Source organism: Balearica regulorum, chromosome 3 (assembly GCF_011004875.1).
Source record: "Balearica regulorum gibbericeps isolate bBalReg1 chromosome 3, bBalReg1.pri, whole genome shotgun sequence".
In the NCBI taxonomy this organism is placed as follows: domain Eukaryota; kingdom Metazoa; phylum Chordata; class Aves; order Gruiformes; family Gruidae; genus Balearica; species Balearica regulorum.
This window is the reverse complement of record NC_046186.1, coordinates 124,310,876-124,318,363: the sequence shown is the minus strand read 5'-3', so window position 1 is coordinate 124,318,363 and position 7,488 is coordinate 124,310,876.

Here is a 7,488-nt window from a genome sequence, read left to right as displayed (position 1 = left end):
TGTTACATGCTCAGAGTGCAACAAAATGTTACACTTACAGGGCAGTGGGTTTTGTTCATACATTAATTATTCCTCAGATTATTGCTCAGTTGTATAATGCAAGAGAGATTAGTAATTAATTTATTATTAATGTCTGTGAGCATGAATGAATAGTAATGGGATCACAGAGATCTGATCCCCCCAAGAGTGAGATCTATGCAGGATTGAATTAATACAAACTGTCACGCTTCATCCTGAACTCATCTGTCATCTGGAGCTAACAATTTAAATTTGAGGAATATTTAATTAAAAAAATGCCATTTATTACTAGCTTGGTTCTAATGCTATTCTGATATTGCTTGTTGCTTACCAGTCTTTTCTGTTTACTTAACTGGATTTTTCTCTTAAAGCTGCATTTATAGAAAACAGATTCATTGGCTGGGAGAACAGTGCAAGTAATAATTTTTCTTCTGTGCCAACATGTTTCTTATCTTTTTGGCAAGACACAGAAGAGAGAAATGAGACGAGTGATCCAGAAACTTAGGATTTGGCCTGGGCAAAAGGACCCTTAACTTTATCCAGATTCAGAATTCATTGGTGCAGTTTTATTTGGTACAAAAATGTATTTGGTGGCAAAGCAAGAACGTTCACCATGTTTGCCTGAATTCACATTTGCTTTGCTGCTGACAAACAGAGGATTGTTTGGAAAGATTTTTATGTCATTATTACTCATTAAAATTGCTATTCTCTAGCTCATAGCAAATAACCGTTCAAAGCTTTATACTGCTGTAAAAATGTATTTTGTAAGAGTGATAAAGGAGTGGTTGGAGGCATTTATATAATACAAGAGACACAAGAAACACAAATCTTGTCTTCTGTTAAGCACAGAAGGTGGTTACTTAGGGATTTTAAAGCTTAAATTCAACTGGGGAAGCCAACATACTTAAAGCAGAGAATTACACGATACAAGCAACAAGGAGACAGCAGGGTGGCATTTCATTGAGAATGAACATAAAGCAATAAATGTATGTTGAGATTGAACATACTTATGTTGCAGAATTTTAGAAAGAATCATCACAAAAGGGTAGACAAATACGTAAGGATGACAGAAGTGATCTAGAAGTGAAGATCTAAGGCACTGTCCATGCACCACAAAAGACAAAACCACACAGAATTAGCATGAAAAGTACTTTTCTTGAGCACTTTTGCTGTTAACAGTAACCAGCATACAACAAACACTTTTGCACTAGCTCCAAATGTCTGACACTTTGTCTCAATAATTTCTATGTAAAAAAAACCCTCTGACATTCTGTCACCAGCAATATTATACAGTCATAACTTGGATTCTGACATTGTTCTGAGATCTTAGAGAAGTGCCATAACTCTTAAACTTTTGAGAAGCAGCCATACAAAATGTATGCTTCAACTTTAAAAAGAGCCATTCATCCACATTACTTGTACCAAAGAATGAATTCTGTAGCTGAGATTATGTATGGTTGTAAAAAAGTCCAGAATAAATAGAAAAAATGTTTTTCAGATGATGCTTTTAAAAATAATGATTAACCTTGTTATTTTTTCCATTTGAACATGCTTTAGAAGAGTTAAACAGTTCACAAACAGCAGCGAGCATTGAAAACAGATCTTTTGACTTAAACCAAAATTATTAGATAGCTTTTTCCACACTCACCAAAATGAAAAGCCTTCATAACTGTCACAGGCTAACATGTTATGGCCATACCACTGTAACAGAAAAAGGATACAAGAACTCATATTTAGTTCAAGATACAAGGCAGCAAACAAAATTCACGTTTAACCTCATGAAAAAGGAAAAGTATTATTCATTTATTCAGCAAGATTTGAACTTTCCTCTGGTATTTTTTTGTACCCAGATCCATATCCAGTTTAATGATATATAATATTAAATGCCACCAAAGAACACATGTCACTTCAATTTCCCCATTCACGTTTTCCTCATCTAGTTTGGAATTAGGATAAGAGACATGTTTTTCTTCCAAACTTCTGCTTATGCGCAACAGATGCCAGTAAACTGGGAATAAACCCGTTTTGCACTGAAACTTCAAAACTACAGCTCTTGAACCACCCACCAACATTTCAGTAGGCAAAAAAAATACCAAAAAGGTGTTTTTCCAGTCCTGTTTAAGAGAGATGCTTGATCTTTTCGTACTATACAAGACCGCGCTCCTCACATAGGACACCACACTGACAAGATCGCTTTCTAAAATTAACCTCCACAAATACTCTTTCAGGTTTCACCTGGGGAAATCACACTTTAATGACTGTATTTCCCATTATTGTCTTCCCAAAAACAAGACCGAGTGTGGCAAGTGGACGGTCCATGCTCTGAAGACCGGCACACTTGGACTCTTTCTCATCAAGAGAAATAACAAGCTCCAGAGCCAAGGGACCTCTGCTGTGAACGCCCTACCCACAGATGTTCAGCAACTATAAATAAGGGCTAATCTCAGCTCTGGTGACAGCACATGTGGAGATAGATTTCTCTTTGTTTTTTTTTATTGAAAATGTATCCATCCAAAGTCCTGAGGGCATGCTGAAAATGCTAATTAAAATTTGTACACATACTCCTTGGAACAACGTCTAGGACTAAAACCCCTCCCGAAATCTTTCTCCACCCAGAAATCAGAGATCACCCAAGCAGACTTTTCTCTCCCAGTAGCCTTGAGGTTGAGTTAGCCAGGCAACCCTCACAGCAAACCCCAGAGAGGGAGCCTAGAGGTCAAAATCTCTTTCTGTGGGGGAGGTTGTTCCCCATCACGCTGCAACATGAGGCATGTTCCCCCAGAACAGCTCTCCCGACCACCACCAGACCCTTTTCCAGTATTTCAGTCTCAGTAGCTATGACTGCCACCATTCACCCCATTTCTTGCCCTGTTCAGAAGAATGGCTACAGTACGTTCTGCTTCCACAGACTATGGCTTTGTGGCAAAGTTATTCCATTGGAAAGCAAGAAAAATCAGTTGGAAATTAAAAACCAAACAATAACAACAACAACAAAATCAAGACCAGCATGGTATCTGCAGCTATTTAGCATAAAAAGCTTAAGCCTTCCAGGAATTTTTAGAGTCCGTCCTTAGTACCTCTTTTTTGTAAAAGAGGATTTCAGAATAGAGATGTCTTTGCTGTACCTGAAAATGTAGCCTCCATAATAGCGTACAAATGCACATTTCTTAAGGAATATTATATTACTTCTTCAGAAAGATCTACTATAACCATTTCAAAGTCTCCCAAGTCATATGAAGCCTGTGAGTTTCTCCTTGGAGATGTTTACTCAGAGGAGCTACATTAAGAAAAACACTGAATTCACCAAGTGCTTTCTGCTCTTTGAAACACCCAAACAGCTTGGATGTGTATGTATAAGTGTCTGTGGAAAGTATGGAGTAAATATATCTACTTGACTTCAACAGTTTTAATATGCTTTGGATCATTAGTCAAGCTTACAGGAGACTGGCAGTAGTTTTTGAGCCTTTTCTAGCAGCTTCTGCTACATTGAAATAAAGAAGTTTAATATCTGTAATAACATTATTCCATCTTCTGATGCTGTACGAGTCTTACCAATATTTATCACATGGTAGTTATTAAAAGTAGGCATTGCTTTCAGCAGCAGCTTAAGCAGCTCCCTTTTGACCTGTCTGTCTATGCCCCATCCTCTCCTGCCCACTGGGTGCACTGGTGCAACTTGTGGGATCACAGCAGAAAACTCATCTACATTAAAATTTCCCAAGTTCTGTGGGGGGAATTAGTTACAGTCCACTTATTCTTAAGCCACTTACTTATTTCGGCCAGGATACATCTGTAGTTGATCACCCAATTCTATCCATAGCCCACTCCCCATCCTGCAGCTAAATAAATACCTCATTTACAGCACTGTCTCCTTGGTAGAAAAAAAAATCCTTTTAAAAAAACCCCAAACACATACATGTGTAAAAGAGTGATACAGGCATATTTTAAGTAACTGGTAAGTGTACAACCAACTTCCATGGCAAGAGGCAACTACCATTTTGCCTACATTTTTTCCACTAGATGGCTTCTTACAGCTATGCTTTCTCCTAGGTTTAAGTTCATATATTATATTGTAAGATTAAATTGAGCTCCTTAAATAGCTTTGGCATGAAGTTATGCACTTACATTTTTAAATTTGTTTTTCAAGTAGGACTCATTGCACAAACTTGGGCATATGAAAGCAACTCACAGTAAATAACAAATATAGCACTTACCTTAAAAAAAGTACCCCAACATTGATTAACAGTGATTTCTTTTCCCCTTTTTTGCCATTATTGCAGAAAAAGACAATGCCAGTAAGAAATTGTTCCTGTTCCAGTAAAGTTTCCTAGCAGTGCTCCAGCCATACCACCATACACAGGTAGGACATCTTAACATACCCACTTCATTACAAGCTATAGAGAGTAATTACAGACTGTGCCTGGGACTAGCATTAAATAGCCCTTGGAGCCTCTTCATAGCCCACACCTGAGCAAGTAACTTTTTTTGAGCTGATAAACTTGTTTTAGCAAGATACATATCTATCTATTATCCTAACTTTCTAAAGAAGCCTTAGGAGCCTAAATTAAAATAGCATGATTTTAAAGCAGCTTCTTTTCTCTTTTACTTGGTCTTCTCTCCATGTTCTCATCATGATTAGCTCTACTTTAATTTCCTGCCGTATGTCTTGTGATAGCTTTCAGACGCTGCAATGATTACTTGAGTAAATCTCCCTGTTTTCTCCAGAAAACTCATTTGGATGAACTTAGTAATCAAACCTTCTGTGGCAGGTGGATGTAATCTTTTATTTGAATGCGGGATTTTTGAGCAAAAGTAAGAAGGTGGGCTGATTACATTAAGCAAACTACCCAGCCACACCCATCTGACTCCTGGCTTGCATTATCTTGGTGGGGCACCTGTGGCTCATCCTATTTTAGGAGAGTACCAGTCTTCAGTCTCTTTTCTTCTGAGTACCTGTGGGCTACATACTGCTCTGCTCCCTGAGCAGGTAGGAGGTGCAATGCAGTAGTATTCTGTGTGTGTACATGTATGCCTTGTTTATGGGAACAGAGGATAGATTTGAGCAGAGGATGCAGGCAACTAAATTCTAAGCCTGTGTTTTTTCCCAAGCATTGCTGACCTTCTGAGTAAGTTGGAGATGCCTACAACCAGGTATATCTCTTAAGTGAGTACTTGAACCCATAAGAAGCAGTTGTAGATGCATGTGCCCTTTTCCTAAGCCAGTACTATGATTTTTGAACTGAGTGGGTTTTTTTAAGTGAGTCCTAAGGATCATATAAAGTGTAAGTAAGGCAAAGGATTGAATGATTGTTGGAGGAAACCTTTTTTTCCCCCCTCTAGGAAAGCTATTTGGATATGGTGGTAATCAAACTGTGTGTGTGTATGTAGCTTATAAGTTTGTAGACAGTCTATCATACCCACAGTGTAATAGATGCATATAGCCTATCATACTTTTAAGTAATAAGGTTCTAAGATATTTGACTTATGATTTTTATTACTGTGAAATCTAAAATTAGTGAAGAACTTCAGGAAAACTGTTGCTATTTTTTCCCCAGTTTTGGTAAAAACCAAACCAGATGAAACAACAAAGAAAAAACAGGCTGTCCACTTGAACAAGTGGAGTGCAATTCCTTCAGGTTTGCTAGGGCTCACCTGTGTCCTGTCTGTTGTATTAAGTTGAGAATAAAACAGACTTATGTTCAGCAACCTGTTTTCAATGAAGGCATCTTGCTGGTGTACGGGATGTGATGGGTCTCCAACAAGACAGCTTTAAGATATGCTTTATGTGAAAAAACATTGACTGCTGGGTCTTTTGCAGCCTTCTGGCAGATTAAAAGGGGCTCAGCAGATGCATGGGGTGGGAGCGGCCTTTAAAACTGAGGGTCTGTAGTGAAAGCTTGTATATTCAGATGCAGGGACATTGTAGCTGCACATAGGCTTTGACTAAAACATGTTAATGTGAGCTTACAAGAGCAGTTCTGTGGGGTAATGGGGGGGTGTTTGCTGCTAATAGAAATTGTTATATATGCTGATAAAAAACCCTCTATATTACTTTTAAATGAAGACATGGTTTGTAATTCTTCTTTCCAGAATCTTTAACATCCTTGGCTGGATACTGAAGTAGAACTGTAATGGTTTCTGGGACTTGTGAATTTGGGGCCTTTAGCAGTTGAAGCCTCATCAATTCATTTAATCTTATGCTTCAAGTCCAGGTTCTCTTAAAATCATTATCTGCACATGCTGCAAGATTGTATTAATGTGTATTTCCATCCCCTGCTTAAAGGAAAATTATTTCCTTTAACAAAGCCTGTCCTCTCAAAGGAGTTACCTTCATATTTTATGCCACTTTTTCTTGAGCTGCTTTCTCTTTCACCAAATCCCCTGGAAACAGAAATATTTCAGATCAGTGTTTGGAACAGGTGGTGGTAGCATATGAGGGTCCTCTTTGTACACATGTGTATTTGCTTACTAAATATGTAGGCCTGTTTGTAGCATTTGAGATCCTGCAAATACTTATTTTAAGTATTTGTATAGTGTCTTTGAAGTAAAGGCCTTTTTTGAAGTGGCAGATATGTTTTGGAGATGAGCATTGAGCTGGGGCTGAGGCTTGTGCTGGGGAGCCAGGGGATGCTCATGGGTTTGGAAAGAGGAAAGGAATGAGTAGAAGGACCTGAAACGCTTGCTCCTCATTTGTTGTGTTGTCATAAATGAGGGCATTTGGGTTGGAAAAAGGAGAAATGTCATTAAGTGAGGGGAAATTAATAAATGTAACTTGTAAAAAAGCTGGGTCACTACCCTAGGTGTGAGTGTGGGGAGAGTGGTCCCCTTTAGCTGATGAGGTTGGAGAAACAGTATTGAGGGAAAGAGCCTTTTCTTAAAGAACTCCCTGCAGCCAGGAATAGAGAGCACCTACCAAAGCAGCACCGATGTGGCCCTGTAGGTCTCAGGCAGTGCTACTGTTCATACTTGGAAGCTACCTTGTTATCCCAAATCCTGGCTGAGAGGATGCCTTGCAGAGCTCAGTAAAAGGCTTTAAAAGTTACCTCCTCTGACAACAAAGTTTCTCAGTTTCTCTTTCCTTAAGATGTGTCATGTGATCATCTTTGGCTTCACCTGAAAATTAGGAGCATGAGCAACTACAATGAGAGTTACTACTTTTAAGCAGTTTACCAGATGATATGTTTTCTCCAGAGTGGTGTGAAACATCGCATTTTCATCCCGGAGACAATCCTTTATGCTACATGTCTTTGCTGGAGTCTTTTTGGAAGACCCTTTGGGGGGGATCTTCATCATGCCCTGACCTTTCTGTAGTGAAGAAATTGGGACTACCCTGCCCACATTTGCAGCAAGTTCCCCAGACAGAGGAAAACCCTACAGTGAGTTTAGTTCATCTTTTTCTATTTAATTTTCTGCCATACGATGGCACTGGTTAGCTGACCAAGGAAGATGCGTTCCCTGTTGCAGTCCAGG